The 21,110-nt window shown below is 46.4% G+C and overlaps 1 long non-coding RNA gene across 5 annotated transcripts in view; it reads left to right on the top strand.

Moving 5' to 3' along the window:
* Positions 1-20,638, top strand: part of LOC137518127 (uncharacterized) — a 123,808-nt gene extending 103,170 nt beyond the window's left edge. For all 5 annotated transcript variants that reach the window (XR_011020743.1, XR_011020744.1, XR_011020741.1 and 2 more), the window contains one exon: positions 20,365-20,638. This is a non-coding gene — a long non-coding RNA (uncharacterized lncRNA). The remainder of the gene's footprint in view (positions 1-20,364) is intronic.
* Positions 20,639-21,110: the final 472 nt, after the last annotated feature.

Here is a 21,110-nt window from a genome sequence, read left to right as displayed (position 1 = left end):
AACCAGTCTTTATCTTCTGTCTATACTACGTTACATATATACTACGTATATACAACATACAAACTGTCAAAACATAAATAAAGTAAAGGTTGAGGCAGAAGGCAGAAAGTAAGTAAGCTCTGCAGCCTATCTCCTGCTTTTAATACTCGTCACTACAGAGTTAAATATGATATCATCTGAGCCATACCTTCAACCCTACAATTGGCTCAGACCCCTTGTGGTGTCATAACACACACCCACTTAATTAATATTCCGCTCGCTCTATAACCTATATACGAAGAATGCAATGTTTGATAAATATGGCTTTGTTTACTGTTCCCGCGGCTTGACTGTTGGGGTCAGTTAGACCGGTGGCCTCGCCCAAAGAACAGGTTCCTGGTAACTGCCAGCCTTGGAAATGTTCAGTACCAGTTCTGCTGAAAATCAGAACTGTCTCTTTTCTCTCTAAGAGAAAATCCCCTTAAAGGGCAATTCTACACACCAAGCCTTTTTCACTAACTCAGTTCAAGTAACTGAGGCCTACTTAAATTATAACAATTGGCCTATAATTACCATGGCAATCCGAATTACGTTTTAAAAAAATCCGCACTCTGATTGGTTGAATGCTTCCGAGTACAAAAGTATTTATCCAATTAACTGTTCACAAGTAAATTGAAATGCAAAGTATTGTTTTGTAATGGATTTCGTAATATTTTCGTAATCACATTTCCGTCGGTATACCGCAGTAACGGAAATCTGCGTTTGCAGAAATTGGCAATTCCGACCATCCCTAGTGGGTGGCCGAGCTAAAACAGGATTGAAGTCTATTCCACCAATCCCTCCAGATCACGTTTTGCCGGGCCTAAAAAAAAAAAAAAGAAAGAAAAAATTAAACAAACAGAATTAAAGCGAAACACCAAGAGAATGGGTAAGCAGAGGCATGACAAATAGAACACAATCCCCTAAAAAGCAACATGAGTCAGGCTTTGAACAGTATGGGAACGTGGAGGTGAACTCTGGGGCTGGCTTCCCCCGTAGTGAGGAGATCACCTTGGCATTAGCGCTGTGTTGCTCTTATAAATGATATGAGCCAGGAGAGCGCTGAGCTCCCAGCATCTAAATAAGTTTGGGTTACAGTCTGAGCCCCTGGACGCCCCCCATGTTTAAAGACAACAGTGGTGTCTCAGGTCTTGGAGCTGCGGGCCCATCCCCGTCATGGACCAATGTTTGCTTTGGAAGGACAACCATAAACAGCGAGAGGATATTACAAGAAATGGTTGGAGGCTTAACTCGGGAAACAATGTTTGCAATAGGAGGAAGGTCTCGGGCTCTGTTTGCTTTCGCTGTATGCAAATAAGAAAATAAAACAGAAGATAAGCTTGGAAAAATAGAAGATCGGGTGACCAAGCGAAAACATCATCCCTTCCAGTGTTTACCTTTTCATTTGATTTTGCTGCGCTTAATTAGGATTTAAAGCACAATTTCGGGCAGAGAAAATTAGAAACCATTCCAGAGCCAAACTGGTCGTCTAATGACCTTGAGGCCAAATCCTACGATGTAAAGCAAAATGTTGCAGATATTGCGTTTACGATTGTTCTATGTGTAACTTCAATGTCATTTTTTTCCTGTTCTGAAGTTGACTTCTCTTTAATAGATGCAAGGAAATAGACTTAGTGAGGCTACACACATCCACACTTTGACTGTCCTCTTTTGGGGGCGCAGCCCCTCTTTGGGTAGCCAATTCCTCTGTCCCTCTTTCTTCCTCATTTGTCCCTCCTTTTTTCTTCATTTGTCCCTCTTTCAAAACTCATGTACAGATCTGTGTAAATATATGTATTTATCTACTGAAAATGTGTTCAATTGACTCTAAACTATATTGCCATCCTTCAAATAGAGTCTGAAGCCAAAATAATTTGCTCTTTTTATTGCCCACTTAAGATCAAAGCTGATTCGCCGCAACAGTGCGGCAGGACAATTTATTAATTCCCCCGAAATCACCGGGGCAAAATTCTCCCTTCACTTCCTGGAGGAGGCAGAGCTTTGCGTAGTAGCTCTGCCTCTGCTCCAGTCAGTCTCCGCTGATCGCCGCCTCCCCCCACCCCTCTCAGTGAAAGAAGACTGAGAGGGGCGGGGAGTGGCCGAGATCGGCGGAGACTGACTGGAATGAGGGCAGAGCTACAGCTCAAATCTCTGCCTCCCCAGGCAGCAAAATCCACGACCTGGAAAGTCGTGGAATTTTGCCCCGGGATTTTGGGAGGATAAATACCTCGTTCTGCCGCGCTGTTGCGGCAATCAGCTGTGATCTTACTGCTTAAAGAGACACTGTAACAAGGAAAACGTCCCCTGGGGGGTACTCACCTCGGGAGGGGGAAGCCTCCGGATCCTAATGAGGCTTCCCCTGTCCCACAGGGGTTCTCGCTGCAGCCCTTCAAAGCCGGTCCGACAGACCCGACAGCCTGTTCAATATTTACCTTTCCAGGCTCCAGCGGGGGTGCTGTTTCGGGTCTTCTGACAGAGATAGGCAGAAATAGCCGATCTCCATCGGGTCCGCTCTACTGCGCAGGCACAGGAGACTTGCTCCTGCGCAGTAGAGCGGTCCAACGTAGATCGGCTATTTCCGCCTATCTCCGTAGGAAGGAGCGGATACTGCGCCTGCTCTGGAGCCAAAAGGTAAATATTTACATCGCTGACGCTCCGGGAGGAGTTTCGCCGCCACCGTGGGACCGAGGAGGACGGGGAAGCCTCAATAGGATCCGGAGGCTTCCCCCACCCGAGGTGAGTACCCCCCAGGGGAGTTTTTTTCCTTACAGATTTTCTTTAACATAGGTGGGCAATAAAAAGAGCAAATTATTTTGGCTTCAGACTCTTTAAATTGATATATTTCTTATTTTCAAATGTTAATATGAAGGAAAATGAATCAGGATATAAAGGACCAACGTGGTTTGAATTATAAAACATATTTTGTTATGAAATGTTTATGGTATGCGTGACTACTAGGGCTTAAAGCAGTATAAAACAGAATATTCAATAAAAACATGTTTTCCTACATTTTATATGCCCTACGGTTATCATATTTGCTTTTGTGCATAAGTATTATTATTCATTCAGAAATTACATGTTCCCAAAGTACAATTTATTTTTTTGCTCTGAGAGCTGCCTTTGCATTTTATTCATATTGTATTGTCCCAGAAATGCTTTCTGAGTGTCTGTCTGTGCTCAGGAGTGTCTGCACAGTCAGAGAATTGTTTACATTCCTCACTTGATACTATTAAGTAAACACAAGATAATGATATCTCCATTTCGGTTGCCTCCAGCTTTCCCTGCAGGAAGCTTGTAAGTCCTGTGTTTAATTAGTTGAATGGTGTTCTAAAAAAAAAATGATGGTAGTATATAATATGCTGTAAATAAAAAATATTTTAGAGCAAAGAAGAAATGCTGGGTTTCATTCCGCTTCAAGTCATAAATTGCTCCCTCCCCTTTCTCCCTTTATGAAATGGCTTCTATATGTCAGCCGTCACCTTAATGATGTGATATAGGATACAGGATCAGGCAGAGAATAAATATAATAATATTTTAATATATTATATAAAAATATCAAATCTAGTAAAAACATGTTCAGTAAGGAGGCTTCCTCGATTGATGACTGAACTTTGGCACTGAAATGCTTTTATCAACAAAATCAGAGCTCCCCTTTATGTTATGAAAGTTTAGCTTGGCTTAAAGTGGATCCGAGATAAACTTTTACACATTGCATAATTGAGTTCCTTTCCTATTGTTTATAGGGCTTTCCTCAAGCCAAATACATTTTTGTTTTTGTTTTAATACTGTAATTCCATATAAACTAAACAAGCCACGCCCACAGGTTTTCAGAGAGCCAAGGCACTTTCAGACAGCAGCAAGGGCTCATGGGAGCTCAGTCTGGGCAGGAGGAGGGGGAGGTATTACTAGCCAGAGATTTCAGAGGCAGAGGGGAGGAGGGGGGGATTAGGTTTTTTTGCTCAATATGCAGATAAGCCTGCCTCTGTGTAATGTTTACAAACAACATGGCTGCTGTCATTGTATCAAAGAAAGAATCATATTCTATTAAAGCTGTTTGCAGCTAAATTTGTTGTGTAAACTACCTAAACTTTAGATAAAATATACAGACAAGTTACTTGTTATGGTTAGTTTTTCATCTCTGATCCGCTTTAAGAAGTTTTCAGAGACCCGCTATTTAAGCACACCACAAAAGACAATATATATATATTTTTTAACAATAACCCTTTAAATCTATTAGCCCTAATCCAATGCTTATTTTACAAAATGGAAATGAGTGCAATTTTCCGTGGTAACCCTATAACCGGACGGCCAGGCCTGGCTTTACATCATGTGACACACATTATCAATCGTTCATAATATATCCTACAGGTTACAGAGATATTATGGGCTTTATTCCCTAATTGATCAAAGGCTTGCTGATTATTGGCTGTCAGATAGAGATGATAACAATAAGAACTACAACCAAATTACATTACTTAAAGGCAATTACCATTTTTCGTATGTCAAAGATGTGCATGGTGTACATGGAACAGGATGCCGGGAATGATGGGTAATTACCGGGAGGGGGCTGGCCTATTAAAATCAATACTCTGGTATCAATCTCTGTCCAGCAGTGACATAAAAGCACAGTGATAGACTGAAGACAGATACCAATGCTGTAATGACTAATGGATGTTTAGCCTAAACACCCTCAAGCCAATGTTTAACAACAACAACAACAAAAAAGAGCTCAGTTTGATCTAAGCATTATTTCATAATTCATATACTGTAATTTGAATGATGTATATAACAATCTAAGGTTTACCTGCATAAAATATATTGATGCTGGTGTGTGTGTTTCTTGGAGCTGTTTAACATCGAAAAGTGCTTTGCGATTAGCAATTTTGGAGCGGCTATATAATGATTTTTGGCAAGCCATTCTTAAATCATTTTTGTTCTTCTATACTTTTTACAGAATTGTAATTGATTGATGCAAAAATGCTGCATAATGCGCTTTAGAATATTTTATTTTTTGAAGAATTATTCCAGTGTAAAAATAGGACATTTGATTACATTAACCCAGCGGTTTGCTAACCGCTAACGATTGGAAATTCGGTGAAAGGCGCTCTTGGTGTTGTTGAAATATTTAAATCTAATAATATTATTCCCTATCAATTTTAAAAGATTATTTACCATTTTGTACAATTTTTTGTGTTAAAACTTTGAGTCAAATTGAACACAGGAAGCAGCCATCATTCTTCAGCTGCAAAGTACACTGAGTTTTTGCTGTTTCCAGGGCCCGATTTACAGCTCAGGAGGCTGTAGGCACATAATCTCTGGCGCCCTAAACCCCGCCCTTAACGCAGGCCATGCCCCTTAATTCACGCCCCCTTTTCTTAGGGTGGCTGGGTCTGGTAGCAGGATCTTGGTGGCTGGATCTAGGTGCAGGGTGCCTGGGGTAGAGTAGCCAGGGCAAGGTGCAGGCTGGATATGAGTGCAGGGTGCTAGCTGGGTCTGAGTGCAGGGTGGCTGGGGCAAAGTGCAGGCTGGGTCTGGGGGCAGGCTGGCTGATTCTGGGTGCAGGGTGGCTGGGTCGGAGTTCAGGGTGGCTAGGGCAGGGTGCAGGCTGGGTATGGAGGCAGGGTGGCTGGGGCTGAGTGCAGACTGGCTAGGGCTGGGTAGTTGGGGGGGTTGTGCAGGCTGGATGGAGCTGGGTCTGGGTGCAGGCTGGGTCTGGGGGCGGGGTGGCTAGGACAGGGTGGCTAGGGCAGGGTGCAGACTGGGTATGGCGGCAGGGTGGCTGGGGCTGAGTGCAGACTGGCTAGGGCTGGGGGGTTGGGGGCAGGGTGCAGGCTGGCTGGGGCAGGGTGCAGGGGGGCTGGGGGCAGGGTGGCTAGGGCAGGGTGCAGGCTGGGTATGGGTGCAGGCTGAGTCTGGGGGACAGGGTGGCTGGGACAGGGTGCAGGCTTGGTACGGGTGTATGCTGGCTGGAAGCAGGCTGGGTCTGGGGTGACGGGCACGGTGCAGGCTGGGTATGGGTGCAGGCTGGCTGGGGCAGGGTGCAGGCTGGCTGGGACTGGGTGGCTGGGGCAGGGTGGGTAAGGTGCAGGCTGGGTGGCTGGGGCAGGGTGGGTAAGGTGCTGGCTGGGGCAGAGTGGGTAAGGTGCAGGCTGGCTGGGGCAGAGTGGGTAAGGTGCAGGGTGGCTAAGGGGCAGGGTGGCTAAGGTGCAGGGTGGCTGGGGCAGGGTGGGTAAGGTGCAGGCTGGCTGGGGCAGAGTGGGTAAGGTGCAGGCTGGCTGGAAGCCATGATAGCAGACCTCAGATCAGCGGCGACAAGTGTAACATCAGCCTCCCTCCCTCCGTGCAGAGTGAGAGCGGAGCATTAAGCGCGCAAAAGGTGGATCAGCGCATCACCAGGCCGCCTCCGAATGGCCTCGAATCAGAGGTGCGCTGAGCCCCCCCCCCCCCAGAAACTGCAAACGCACCTTGAACCCAAACGGAAGCTCTGCATATACACCAAAAGTATTCTAACACTCACCGGGACCTGACATGTCAGTGATGAGCGCTTCTCTCCCCGCAGCGCGCCGCCGCCAAGCGTCATCTCCTAGGTAACAGCGTGTCTCCTTACTGTGATGCGCTGCCACCAGTACATGCAGGCGCGTCACAGTAAGGAGACACGCTGTTACCTACGAGATGACGCTAGGAGCATTGCGCTGACATGTCAGGTCCCGGTGAGTGTTCTTATACTTAACGCTCCGCTCGCACTCTTCAGGGAGGAAGGGAGGGAGGGGGGGAAGGGCACTAGTGAGCCGCCTCTCACGGATGGTCCCGCCTGTAGGCACGAGCCTTGTGTGCCTATGGGTAAATCCAGCCCTGGCTGTTGCATGAAATATTCCAATGGGGCCCTTCCACGTGTACATGTACTTATGGTGCCTGGAAATTTGGGCGCAGGGTAAAGCCAAAAAACGGCTCCCCCTGCTCCTGCAAAAGTCCTGGCGGCAGGCTGTTGCGGAGTGGTGGGTAAGACATAATTTGGCTTTCAGCTATTGCTGGCAACCGGATTACATTACGTTAATCGAAATTTGGGTTCCATCTTTTGACAGCGCCCTTATTACGGACTGAATGTCCCTTTAGCCTTAACATACAGCCTATGCCGGCGCCTGGTGTGCCCAAATTGTCAGCACCATTTCTGCTTGACTCAGTCACTCTTGTCCTTCTATACTCATGTGACTAAAGCAGGATTGTTTCAGGTTGACTGGCTGTGAGCAGGCAGTAGTCAGTCCATGAGCACCTCTAAATGGATAGTTTGTCTCATTTAGCCTTTCTTTTTTTTTTTTAAATAAAATGTTTTGGTCATACATCAATAATATAAAACAATGTTCTGTTAAATGCTTATAAAATCTGTGCCTGGACTCAGGCTGTAAATTAAAGTGAACCTCCAGACTAAATACTGTATCTACTCAGCAGCACTGAAAAGGCTTGGTGTTTCTTTAAAGGTAACCTTAAGTCAGGGGGAAAAAATGAGTTTAACTCACCTGGGGCTTCCCTCAGCCCCCTGCAGCTGATCGGTGCCCTCGCAGCCCCGCTCCGATGCTCCTGGACCCGCCGGCGGCGACCTCCGGTTCCGCCGTCACCGGCCGACAGGCTTGGAACGCGAGTGATTCTTCGCGTTCCCAGCCACAATAGCACCCCCTATACTGCTATTGCGGCCGGCGGGTCCAGGAGCATCAGAGCGGGGCTGTGAGGGCACCGATCAGCTGCAGGGGGCTGAGGGAAGCCCCAGGTGAGTTAAACTCATTTTTTTCCCCTGACTTAAAGAGAATCTGTACTCTAATATTCTTACAATAAAAAGCATACCATTCTATTCATTATGTTCTCCTGGGCCCCTCTGTGCTGTTTCTGCCACTCTCTGCTGCAATCCTGGCTTGTAATTAACAGTTTTAGGCAGTGTTTACAAACAAACTAACCAGCTTCTAATAGGCTCAGCTAAGCATAGTGTGTGAGTCATTCAGAGTGTGCAGGGGGCCTGCAGAGGGTGTGTATCGCTTCTACCAATCACAAGCAGCCCTGCACATTCCACACAATCAAGCCTTAGCCCGACAAACAGGACAGAGGAAAGATACATTGATTTATTACAGAGACAGTGCAGTTAGGAAAGACTGCAGTAAGCCAGAGCAGATTAGAACAGGCATAGGAACTTATAGGATAGAAGAACTAAGGCTGAAAAATTTGTTACAGAGTCTCTTTAAGGTTACCTTTAAAGGGGTTCTTTCGCAAATGAGGAAAAAAATAAAGTGGCTTATGCATAAATTATTAAACATCCTTCTAAAATAGTGTGTAAAGTTTTTTTAAAAAAAATGAATGGTTTCATCAATACAACATGTAATGTAAACAGAGATGGATGATGGACTGGGAGGCTAATCCATTTGTTAGGGGTGGGTTTTTTTTACTTTCATTCCACAACCATAACTCCTGCCTACCTAGTTTTCGGTGGTATAATCCACTTCTAGCAGGAATCACCATTATAGCTGTAACAGCTGAGCTCTGCTGAGCTCTCAGCATGTGTTTACATTATTGCTAAGCAACCAGACCTCTGTGCAGAGAGTGGTTTGTGCAATGAGTCAGCATGTGTTTACATTATTGCTAAGCAACCAGACCTCTGTGCAGAGAGTCGTTTGTGCAATGAGTCAGCATGTGTTTACATTATTGCTAAGCAACCAGACCTCTGTGCAGAGAGTCGTTTGTGCAATGAGTCATAAGCTGCTGGGGGAATCAGCCAGAATCAGTCCCATCTACACCATATGATTCTTTGTCAGATTTGATTCAATTTGAATCGAATCGAATTGAATCATGAATCGGACATGTCAGATTGAATCAAATTGAATCGAATCTGACAAAGAATGGTGCAAAAAACAGGATGGAGGAGCACCCAAACAACAGAGGAATGTCCGTGTGCCCAAGCCTGGGGTCCCAGTACCATAGGGATCCTTTAACCACAAAGTACAAGAAAGGCTGGCTCCACAGTTGCAAAAGTAAAAATCAGCTCTTTATTTGTAAGTCATTAAAATGACATACATGTCCATAAAAGATCAAAAAATGGCATGAGCAGCGACAGCCCGCTGTTTCGAGCCAGTCAGCTCTTTCTCAAGCTACACAGCCATATTAACTGCATATCCCTTATATATCCACATATACATCAATTAGCCAATCAAATTTAAAATGTTGCATGATGTCATTCAGGTAGGCTGTAACGTCTTTACTCAGTGTAAAGGATAGCGGAGATACCGCCGCAGGGGCAAGCGGCTTGGCGGCTATCTCCGTGGATAAGCCGGTGGCCTCTGCCATGCAGTTACATGCTGCCGCTTTGCCTGGTCCTTCTAGTGCACATAGAATGAGAGCTGCGCGCACGCGCGCTAGGCGTCAGGACCTTTATGCAAGTAAAAGGGGAGTCAGCTGATCAGCCGGTCAGCTGACTCCAGTAGTGCTCCGGATTGGCTGAGTGACTGGGGCGGCGCTGTGGAGCGCTCTGAGTATATATAGGACCTGCCTGTCAGTTACTGGTTGTCTGCTGTTGCAAATGCTAACGTGTTAGCGCTCAGACCCTAGTCAGATCCTACAGTGTGCTAGAACCAGCTGGAGCTGGGGATCCACACTTAGCCAGTTTCCGTTGATAGCTTAAAGTACTAATTGCATTGTGTTATCTGTGTACTATACCTTGGTCTAGATCCCAGGTGTTGAAACCAAGGACTTCACACCTAGACTAGGATATTGCTATATTGCTATTGTTTATCTGTTATGACCTTCTGCTTCCTTGACTACTCTCCTGTTTGCTGATTCGGTACCTCTGCCTATCTGATTACTGTTGCCGACTCTGCCTGAACCTAACATTGAATCAGCCTTCTGTCTTTGTACTTTATCTGTCCGTACGTTGCCTACTCTGCTTGTCTGACTTTCCTGTCCTCACTAGTGGGTCTTGCCATTAGTGAGGAATCTCTAATAGCTGTCAACTACTCCTTAGGTGATCAGCCCTTGCAGCACGGTCTGTCGCTGCTCATGCCATTTTTTGATCTTTTATTGACATGTATGTCATTTTAATGACTTACAAATAAAGAGCTGCTTTTTACTTTTGCAACTGTGTTGCCAGCCTTTCAAATTAAATAAATAGCTTAAAAAATGTAAAAAAATAATAATGCATATAAGTATTTATATAAAAAAAATAAACATTTGGTGGCCGATCAGACCCCACTAACACAGAGCTCTGTTGGTGGGGAGAAATGGTGGGGGGGGGGGAATCACTTGTGTGCTGTGTCGTGTGGCCCTGCAGCTTGGACTTAAAGCTGCAGTGGCCTATTAAGCAAAAACTGGCCTGGTCTTTAGGGGGGTTTAACACTGTAGTCCTCAAGTGGTTAAGCAATATTAGATTAACAGCCTCTGAGGATTAGAACACCACACAGGAGCAAATTACGAACCTCCAACATTTTAAAATTATTAGGAGGTAATTTGGCTCTGAACATTTTCCAGTAAATTTTGAAGAATTATTATTATTGTATATTCATTTCTACCTCACTCCACTAACTACCACCTGGAACAGGCCAAGCGGATTACTTCCACTCCTGTTCCCAACATATCGCCGCCACATGCAGCGGTGGTGATTTAACAGCTGTGTAAACTCGTGGGGACGGAACTGGACTCCAGTTGTGGAAACACGGTAGTTCGGTATTATTGGTGTGTTACCAGAAATGCTGATATTTTTACAAGTGCGTTCGTCTTTAAATCCACCCTTGCCGGACTGCTCAGGACATTTCTGGTAACCTTATAGCCTCCTGGTCTCCGAAATATGTTTGCAGCTCGGCTGAACGCACAGCAAGACGCCTCTGAACATGAAGCCTGACACAGACAATATGTGAGGTTCATCTGACAGGGATGTGCTGATGTCAGCTGCTCCGGCCTCAATAAATACTAATAAAGAGTGACTCAATATTTATACTATTAAGGAGCGTGCATAGATAACATCACCCCAGTCACAGTAAATTACTTCTATCTGGTTTAAAAAGCAAGATGTTCTTTTAAAGTGGAAAGATTTTGTTAAGAAAACAAAACAGAAAGTCTACATCACAAACCAAAAACTGAAGTTCAACTTTGTAGGAATGCTCCCTCCTTTTATGATCAACCACAGATACCAGGATCAGGGGTGTAACTATAGCTGGCCACGCCCTCTACAGAGATTTGTCGGCGCCCCCCAAACCCACTCTCCCCCCAGAGATGAATGGGGTGGCGCTAGAGGGTCCCAGTCTTGTGCCCACTGTAATAATGCAGAAAGAGCAGCAAAAGCATGAAGCCTTAGGCCCGGTTCACACTTGCATTTTGTACAAAAACGGTCCGTTGGAATGGATCTGTTCTGTTCCAAAAACATCCGTTTGCAATCAGGATCCGGACTGTTTACGTTCCGTTTCCATCCGGATTTTCATCTTTCCGCTGCGTTTGTAATCCGTTTCCGTTTTTTAAAGAGATATACCGTATAAATACCTGGGGGTCTGGAAAGAGCTGGGGTCATTTTTGGAGAGAGCCTGCTGTGTGGACATCATATTGGAGAGGGAGACTGCTGTGTGGACCATGGTGAAACACATCACAAGCTAACAAAACATGCAAAACCACAAGCCCCCCCCCCCCCAAACAGTTGTTGTACACCTACCTTGTGAGGTTTTGTTGGCCCGACTCAGGTCGTCAAACCCCTCCACATACTCTTTGGCGATTTGATGCCATAGCTTCCTGCACAGCCGTACATTACTGTGGTCTGGATGCCCCATGTCCCACAGGGCAGGTTTCCCCTGCACCTGGACAATCAGGTCCTCAATGGAGTATTCCCTGAGCTCTGCCATGTTCCCAAACAGCTCTATGAGAAACTGGGAGCTGTCCCACTCGCACAGCGCTGGGCACATGTGTCACTATCCAAAATGGCCACCTGTACCATTGAAAATACACAGGAAGTGGGATAGAACGTCCGGCTTTTATCAGGCAGTGTGTTGTGACACTTCTGTTTTCTATTGGTTCCTGTTGTGCTGGGTTTTTTGTCGGGATCCGTTCCGAGGGGGGGGTGGATGGAGATACCGGTCAGGAAAAAAGGCGCAGGTTGGAAAATTCCGGACCGCAAAACACATCCGGATCCGAATCCGGTGGAACGGACGAGTGCGTATAGATCCATTGATTAACATTGGACCCTTTCTCGTCTGTTCCGTTTCCGTTGTATGTGGTCCGGCAGCGGTCCGCAAAATAACGCCAATGTGAACCGGGCCTTATACATTACCTGCTTCGAGGATCGCGTTCCCTCCACATCCTGGTTAGTAAAAAGTGCAGTGCAGCCAGCCAATCACCATGCGGGGTCTGAAGCCACATGGTGATTGGCTGGATGCATGGCACTTGCAAACTAACCAGGAAGTAGAGGCGTCCCGATTGCCAGAGCAAGTAATGTTATAAGGCTTCCCGCTTCTGCAACGGTTTCTGCATTGTTATATTAAGGTACGAGGCTGCCATCAGCCCCGGCCCCCTCCCCAGCTGCCCGGCCTCCCCGCCACTGCAGTAGCGGCGGTGGCTATTGTTACGCCACTGAACAGTATAGATAGCCTAAAGCAAACCTGAAGCAAGGAATCTTGCTTCAGGTTAGATACTTACCCATAGGTCCCATACAGCCTTCCCAGGCCTCTCTCCTTGCTTTTATTCCACTGCTGCAAGTGGGGCCTTTCCAGAAATCCGGCCCTGAGTATGGCAATAGGTCAATCTTTACATATGCCCCAAATAACAGGCAGCCAGTAGCAGTACCCCCCAAAAATGTTACCAGCCAGCAGAATGTCCCCCAGATAAAAATTTGAATCTATATGAAGAACACCAAGGATGCTATAGAGCAGCTCCCACAGTAAGAGGCGCCCTTGGCATATGCCATACCTGCACCCCTGTAGATACGCCTTTGCCTATCACTATAGGAGCTCAGCAACAGCTTGATCAGGGCCCTATTTTGCCACTTTTTGACCACGCTTATGTATGCCAGCTAACTGGAAATGATATTGAAAATAATCCAGAATGACCCTTAAAGGGGCAGAAGTGCAGAGTCTACTCAGAGAGGTTACAGGTCCTCTTCTCTTACCCCACATTCTAGTGATGGGTGGCCTGCGGATTCAGCTTGTATTTGTAAGAGAGTAATAAATAACATTATATCTCCAGTGTCCATCTCTATTCCCCTCTGCGGAGCTGACACACACACACACACACACACACAGTAGCTTCCAGCGTAATGGCCGCTGTGTTACTGCAGCCGTGTCGCAGTGACGCAGGGGAGTCGTACCGGACAGGCCTTGGGGAGCGATTGAACTCCGCCTGACCCAAGAAAAGCGCGGTCATTATACTTTAACAAGATGCAATCAGACAGACAAACTAATCGTCATCTCCTGGGACAAGATTTGGGAACGCAGAGCTGCCATCATTCTGTCAGGGACATCCTGCTGCCTCTGCAGTTCTCTGTAATAAGCCGGAATGATCCACTTCAGTCAGACACTGATCTATTCATACAGAGGAGTGCCTCCATATCTCACCACGCCACGGACAATTCACAGAAGTAAAACTAGGATTCTTATAATGCAGAACTGTCACTGCAAATGATACCAGGTTAGCGACAAGACAATATACTCTGTACAGCGCTGCAGAAGATGTTGGCGCTATGTAAATACATAATAATAATATGGTCACTTTAAATAGGAACTATTAATTTATTAATGATTTAGTCAGTATTCGCCCATTGTAAAATCTTGATTTACAAACTGAATTTTTTTCATGGTGACATCTTTAGTCCTGTCTGGTGCATTACTGAGGAATGATTCTTTTACTGAGAGTTCTGAAGCCAGTAAAAAATATACATGGATTCCCAGAATGCAGGGAGGAGTATTCTGCATTGTAAAATCCTTCCTATATACTGTATCTATCCTAACATAGTGTCACTAAACATGACACTGTACCGTATACACCCTTAACATACTCACTGAAGGATGACACTGCAGGGAAATATTTCTGGTCACTCTACTGTCCTGACTACAGAAGTTACTATAGGCATGCCCCTGCCTGCTTATATCACCATACATAGCTCTGCATTATGAATATAGAGGCTATTTTATAATCATATGAGTGGGAGGGGTGTGGCTAAACCCTGTGTAGCCCTGACCCCCCTTCCACCTGGCCACATGGCACTAATAGGCTGGTTACATGCCAGGAGGAGGGGAGGCTGTGAGGCTTCAAAGTTGTAGCCATGCCCTCTTTCCTACTTCATGACTATGAGGCAGAATCTGCTTTAGGCCTGGTGCACACCAGAGGAGTTTTTCTGAGCATTTTGAGTTTTTGAAACCTCCTGCTAATGTTATCCTATGTGTCTGTGCACACTGGAGGGATGAGGTTTTGTAAAACAAAAACCATAGCATTACATTGGGAAGAGCTTTTGAAACCTCTAGCATTGGGGAGCTTTTCTGGTGTGTCTCAGCCCTTAGAGTAGATTGCATACAACAGCTTTCTGTACTGGACCCTTTTACCAGCACTAAGGCTGCCTAAGTGGTACCATTTGTTCCTCATTGGAGATTTTATTCTAATTCATTTGCATGCATAACACATGGTAGAGATGGTATAATGGTAGAGACCTGATAATGCCTCAGCATGGATGTGTTTACCTGCTTGCTGACTGAAATTGGCTGTTAGGAACCATGCATGACCTTCTCCTGCCTGCTGGTGGCAGTATTTGCATGGACTGCTGGGACTTTCATTGTGCCACCAGCAGAGGGCTCTGTGGACTGTGAGCAGCCCTGATTTTCTGCAATTCACCACATGCATCTTGTTTATTACCTGGACTACAAGGGTCGAGTCCTGCGTGAACGCGGGTGGACGGCGTCCACTTACTTTTTCCTCAGCGTGGACGCCGTCCACCCTGGCTTGTGTGGAGGGGAGCAGCGCAGAGAAGGAGAGCTATGGGGACAGCGGGGAAGGGCGGACGTCTTCCCCCCCCCCCCCCTTTCCCTCACCTAGGGGCTTCTCCTTCCTGGCTCTCCCCTCCGGTATTTTTAAAGTTCGGCGGCTAAAGTGGGCGGAGACTTACCGTCGTGCTACCAGCCGCAACTCGAAGGGGACGCTCTGCTCTGTGCGCGGCTAGTCTGGTCTACTCAAGACCAGACTAGCTCTAGCCGCGCACAGAGCAGAGCGTCCCCTGCGACTAGCTCTAGCCGCGCACAGAGCAGAACGTCCCCTGCGAGTTGCGGCTGGAAGCACGGCGGTAAGTCTCCACACTTTAGCCGCCGAACTTTAAAAATACCGGAGGGTAGAGCCAGGAAGGAGAAGCCCCTAGGTGAGGGAAGGGGGGGGGGGAGAAGTCCGCCCTTCCCCACTGTCCCCACAGCTCTCCTTCTCTGTGCTGCTCCCCTCCTGCTGGGGGGGACACCTGGCTACCTGGGGACATATACCCCTGCCTAAATATACTGGGCACATATCCCCCTGGCTATATATACTGGGCACATATACCCCTGACTACATATACTGGGTACATATCCCCCTGGCTACATATACTGGGCACATATCCCCCTGGCTATATATACTGGGCACATATACCCCTGCCTACATATACTGGGGACATATACCCCTGACTACATATACTGGGCACATATCCCCCTGGCTATATATACTGGGCACATATACCCCTGACTACATATACTGGGTACATATCCCCCTGGCTACATATACTGGGCACATATCCCCCTGGCTATATATACTGGGCACATATACCCCTGCCTACATATACTGGGGACATATACCCCTGACTACATATACTGGGCACATATACCCCTGACTACATATACTGGGCACATATACCTCTGGCTACATATACTGGGCACATATACCCCTGACTACATATACTGGGCACATATACCCCTGACTACATATACTGGGCACATATCTCCCTGGCTATATATACTGGGCACATATACCCCCTGACTACGTATACTGGCACATATACACCTGCCTACATATACTGGGCTCATATACCCCTGTCTACATATACTGGGGACATATACCCCTGACTACATATACTGGGCACATATACCCCTGCCTACATATACTGGGGACATATACCTCTGACTACATATACTGGGCACATATACCTCTGACTACATATACTGGGCACATATCCCCCTGGCTACATATACTGGGGACAGCTATACACCTGGCTACATATACTGGGGACAGCTATACACCTGGCTACATATACTGGGGACTACTACACACCTGGCTACTTATGGAACATATACACCTGGCCACCTATTCTGTGGACATTATACACCTGACTACCTATTCTGGGGACAACTATACTCATGGCTTCTTATACTGGGGACACCTGTAGACCTGGCTACCTATGCTGGGGGTACCTATTTTGGGGGAACTGCTGTCAGATTATCTGCATTTTTGGGGAACCGCTGCCAGATTATGTGTATGTTAGGGGAACAGCTGCTGCCAGATTTCGTGTATTTTGGGTGTTACGTGTATTTTGGGTGATCCGCTGTCAGGTTTCATGTATTTTGGGGAACCGGTACCAGATTATGTGTATGTTAGGGGAACGGCTGCTGATAGATTTCGCGTAGTTTGGGGAACTGCTGCCAGATTATGTATGTTTGGGGGACCACTGCTGCCAGATTATATGTATGTTGGGTGTTATGTGTATTTTAGGTGAACCGCTGTCAGGTTTTGCGTATGTTGGGAAACTGCTTCCAGATTATGTGAACTGCCACATTGTCTATTTTGGGGGAACCACTGCCATATTATCTGTATTTTGGAGGAATTTCTACCAGATTACATGTCTTTTTGGTGAAATGCTGTCAGATTACATCTATTTTTGGGGGATACATTACGGCAGAGCTCAAACTTCCCCGGCAGACCTTTTACATCACTGCTAAGGTCATGTATATTTGGCCCCACCCATTACCACGCCCATGTTATGCTTGACCACGCCCATGTTTTGGTTTTCGGAGTGAGTCCACTCACTTCTTTTCCTAGGACTAGACCGCTACTGGACTATATAATTTACATTGATTTTGCAACTAATGGTGGTGAATGGAGCTGTTTCCATTCAATGCGAATTTTTGTTAACATTCGTACACGTGAAAAAATCTGAGGTCCAGTATCATTTTTTCGGACATCGCGTACGATTCGCATACAATGCTTTGTATAGGCAATGCGAATTGTCGCGTTACTTGCCCGAAAATTCGCATTAGATCCATGGTTACAGGAAGTTGTCAGCAGTCATGACTAAACTGTTACTAGGCAGATTATGCATATTTAACTAATGCGAATTTTCGCGTACGAAAATTCGCATAAAAACGCATACAAATTTACATGCAAATTTTCCCCAATCAGAAAAATCTTATACGATTTTTTTGCAAGCGAAAATGTCACGCTACAGTGGAAACGTAGCCTTAGGGATCTGTAAATAACTGAAGGGGCTTCTGTACATGAAGGTTAGACATGGAAGAGGGGGCTGCACAAGGAATAGGAGGGGGGTGCTGTACATGAAGGTTAGACATGGAAGAGGGGACTGCACAAGGAATAGGAGGGGAGTGCTGTACATGAAGGTTAGACATGGAAGAGGGGGCTGCACAAGGAATAGGAGGGGGGTGCTGTACATGAAGGTTAGACATGGAAGAGGGGGCTGCACAAGGAATAGGAGGGAGGGTGCTGTACATGAAGGTTAGACATGGAAGAGGGGGCTGCACAAGGAATAGGAGGGGAGTGCTGTACATGAAGGTTAGACATGGAAGAGGGGGCTGCACAAGGAATAGGAGGGAGGTGCTGTACATGAAGGTTAGACATGGAAGAGGGGGCTGCACAAGGAATAGGAGCGGATATCTGTACATGAAGGTTAGACATGGAAGAGGGGGCTGCACAAGGAATAGGAGGGGGTGCTATACATGAAGGTCAGACATGGAAGAGGGGGCTGCACAAGGAATAGGAGGGGATTGCTGTACATGAAGGTTAGACATGGAAGAGGGGGCTGCACAAGGAATAGGAGGGGGGTGCTGTACATGAAGGTTAGACATGGAAGAGGGGGCTGCACAAGGAATAGGAGGGAGGGTGCTGTACATGAAGGTTAGACATGGAAGAGGGGACTGCACAAGGAATAGGAGGGGATTGCTATACATGAAGGTCAGACATGGAAGAGGGGGCTGCACAAGGAATAGGAGAGGATTGCTGTACATGAAGGTTAGACATGGAAGAGGGGGCTGCACAAGGAATAGGAGGGGAGTGCTGTACATGAAGGTTAGACATGGAAGAGGGGGCTGCACAAGGAATAGGAGGGGATTGCTGTACATGAAGGTTAGACATGGAAGAGGGGGCTGCACAAGGAATAGGAGGGGGTGCTGTACATGAAGGTTAGACATGGAAGAGGGGGCTGCACAAGGAATAGGAGGAGGTGCTGTACATGAAGGTTAGACATGGAAGAGGGGGCTGCACAAGGAATAGGAGGGAGTGCTGTACATGAAGGTTAGACGTGGAAGAGGGGGCTGCACAAGGAATAGGAGGGGATTGCTATACATGAAGGTCAGACATGGAAGAGGGGGCTGCACAAGGAATAGGAGGGGGTGCTGTACATGAAGGTTAGACATGGAAGAGGGGGCTGCACAGGGAATAGGAGAGAGTGCTGTACATGAAGGTTAGACATGGTAGAGGGGGCTGCACAAGGAATAGGAGGGGATTGCTGTACATGAATGTTGACATGGAAGAGGGGGCTGCACAAGAATTAGGAGGGGGTGCTGCACAGGGAATAAGGGGAGCCGTCAGAAAGCTGGCCTAGGGGCGTAAAAACTATAAATACACGCTTCCCATTATGCTACGTTGGCCAACCAGCAGAAAAGGAAATACAGATTGCCTTACGAAAACATCTTTTTTTGTTTTTCTTTAAGCAGATTTAACAACATAGTTGCCTTAAGCTGCAGTACAGTTGAACAACCACAGGATGTCACTGTGGGTAAAATGCAATGTTAATATTAACGGGATTGTAATTACCTGTATTTACTCTGTTCTTCCTGTTTTAAGTAAGCTGCATTTCCTGATGGTGGTGTATGATTTCTCTCTGCTTGTTTTTCTTCAGTAAAGAGTTCCAACTTGTTATACTGGGTGCCTATCTGCGTGTTATGAACACTAAGCTCCAACAGATTTAAATACAGTATATCACAGTATCAAACACGAGTGTCTCTTTTCAAAGTGATGCCTGGAGGTCTGCCTCAGGCATAAGTACATTAGTACACAAATATTTCAGAATCAGGGGCGTAACAATAGATCCTGCAAGGTATGCAGCCACAGTGGGGGCCAGAAGCCACGGGGGGGGGGGGGGGGTGCAGAAGCCACAGGGGGGACCTGTCCTGAAAGACTGACAAGTAAGGGCAAGAAGAGAAAAAAAACTTTCTGCTCTCTGCACTGACTGCAACTGCTCAGCCACTGATAGTCCCTATTCAGTGTACAGCAGGGTCTTATGTACAGTGCCCAGCCCCCAACCTCCCTACTCCTCCACCAGTGATATATATAATATACTGTAGTGATGCTGGAAGAGTCTGCAGAGCCAGTTCTGCTCCATCAGAAGACAGAGTGAGTGTAATAAGCTGAGGCTGGGAGCACACTCGTCTGTCAGTTTTCTGTGTGTGTTTTTTGCACACCATGGGCTTGATTCACTATGCGGTGCTAACCTACTTAGCACGTCTAAAGTCTTTAGGCGTGCTAACCAGGGTGCTAAGTAGGTTAGCATTGGTTTTCTCAATCAGATCGCGCGCTAAATACCGCGCGCAAAACCAAGTCCTTTATGGGCTTTAATGGGCACTTCGCGCTGAGCGCCCTGCGCTCCGTGCAGTGCGCGCATAAAGTTTTGCGAGCGTAAAGTTTTGTGCGCGAAAAGCTCGTTTAGACGTGCTAAAGGCGTTTTCACAGGCGTGCTAACAGTTAGCACCGCTTTGTGAATCAAGCCCCATATGTGTCTGTATGTGTGAAAACGTGTACGTTTTAGCACGGGTGAGGGGGGTGTTTGGTGGGAGGTGGTCCCATCCAAAGTTTCACAGGGGGGCCTAGTGTTTTCAAGTTACGCCCCTGTTCAGGATTCTTGATTTTCATAGGTTTACGAAAATTAATTTTGCTTGGAAATAGACTGATTTTAACCCCCAAATACTAGCAAAAGAAAAAAATATTGCTTTTGTTCATCTGGAATTGCTCTTGCCAAACCGCACTATCCACCCCCGTTTCTACCTATAGGCCCATAAATCAGCACCATCGCATCTCTCTTACACCCGGATGCTTTGTTTTCTACAGGGCCGATGACTTCAGAGTGACCCAATGAGTAGGCAGAGGAATATCTGACGGAGTTCTGTCCCAGCGCCGCATGGAAAGCCGCCTGTCACCCCGTTTAAGAGGAGGCTTAGCAGGCCGCCGCAAGTTCATGTCTTCCAGATGTCCCTCGGAGCTGTAATATTGTACTTCCTCCAGATGTAACCTTTTGTTGCATGACATCGCTCCCGACTTTGAAGCAACATGGGAAACAGTGTCTGTTCACTAGATGCAACCAATAAAATAAATATTTCAAAAATCCAGCGCAATATGCTTTAATTTGTTTTCGGATATCAAAATGTTTCGCCTCACACAGATGGACTCCTATTAATCCCAGTATGTATATATATATATATATATATATATATATATATATATATATATATATATATATTTGCCTGTTTGAAAATTCAGGTTCCCCCTTTAAATAAAAATGAACAATTTTTTGTTTTTGGTGGTGATCAGCACTGTGATCATCTGCCATAATTACCTTATAGCAAACCTGTGAGGAAGCAAAGGTGAACATTTAGATATTTGCCTAAATAGTGGGAAGTGTCTGGATGGTCTGGAGGCTATCTATATCATCTTTGACCGCACCGCTCAGTGGCATCTGGTGTGTGTGTATAGTGGGAAGGGGTTGGGGAGGGGTTACATGGTCAAACTTTTCTCCCTTCCACTTGAGCAGAGTAAGCACAGGGAGTACTCAGGGGCAGAGGCAAGAGAGGCTCACG

The sequence above is a fragment of the Hyperolius riggenbachi genome, chromosome 5, assembly GCF_040937935.1.
Source record: "Hyperolius riggenbachi isolate aHypRig1 chromosome 5, aHypRig1.pri, whole genome shotgun sequence".
Classification (NCBI taxonomy): domain Eukaryota; kingdom Metazoa; phylum Chordata; class Amphibia; order Anura; family Hyperoliidae; genus Hyperolius; species Hyperolius riggenbachi.
This window is presented reverse-complemented; position numbering and strand designations above follow the sequence as displayed.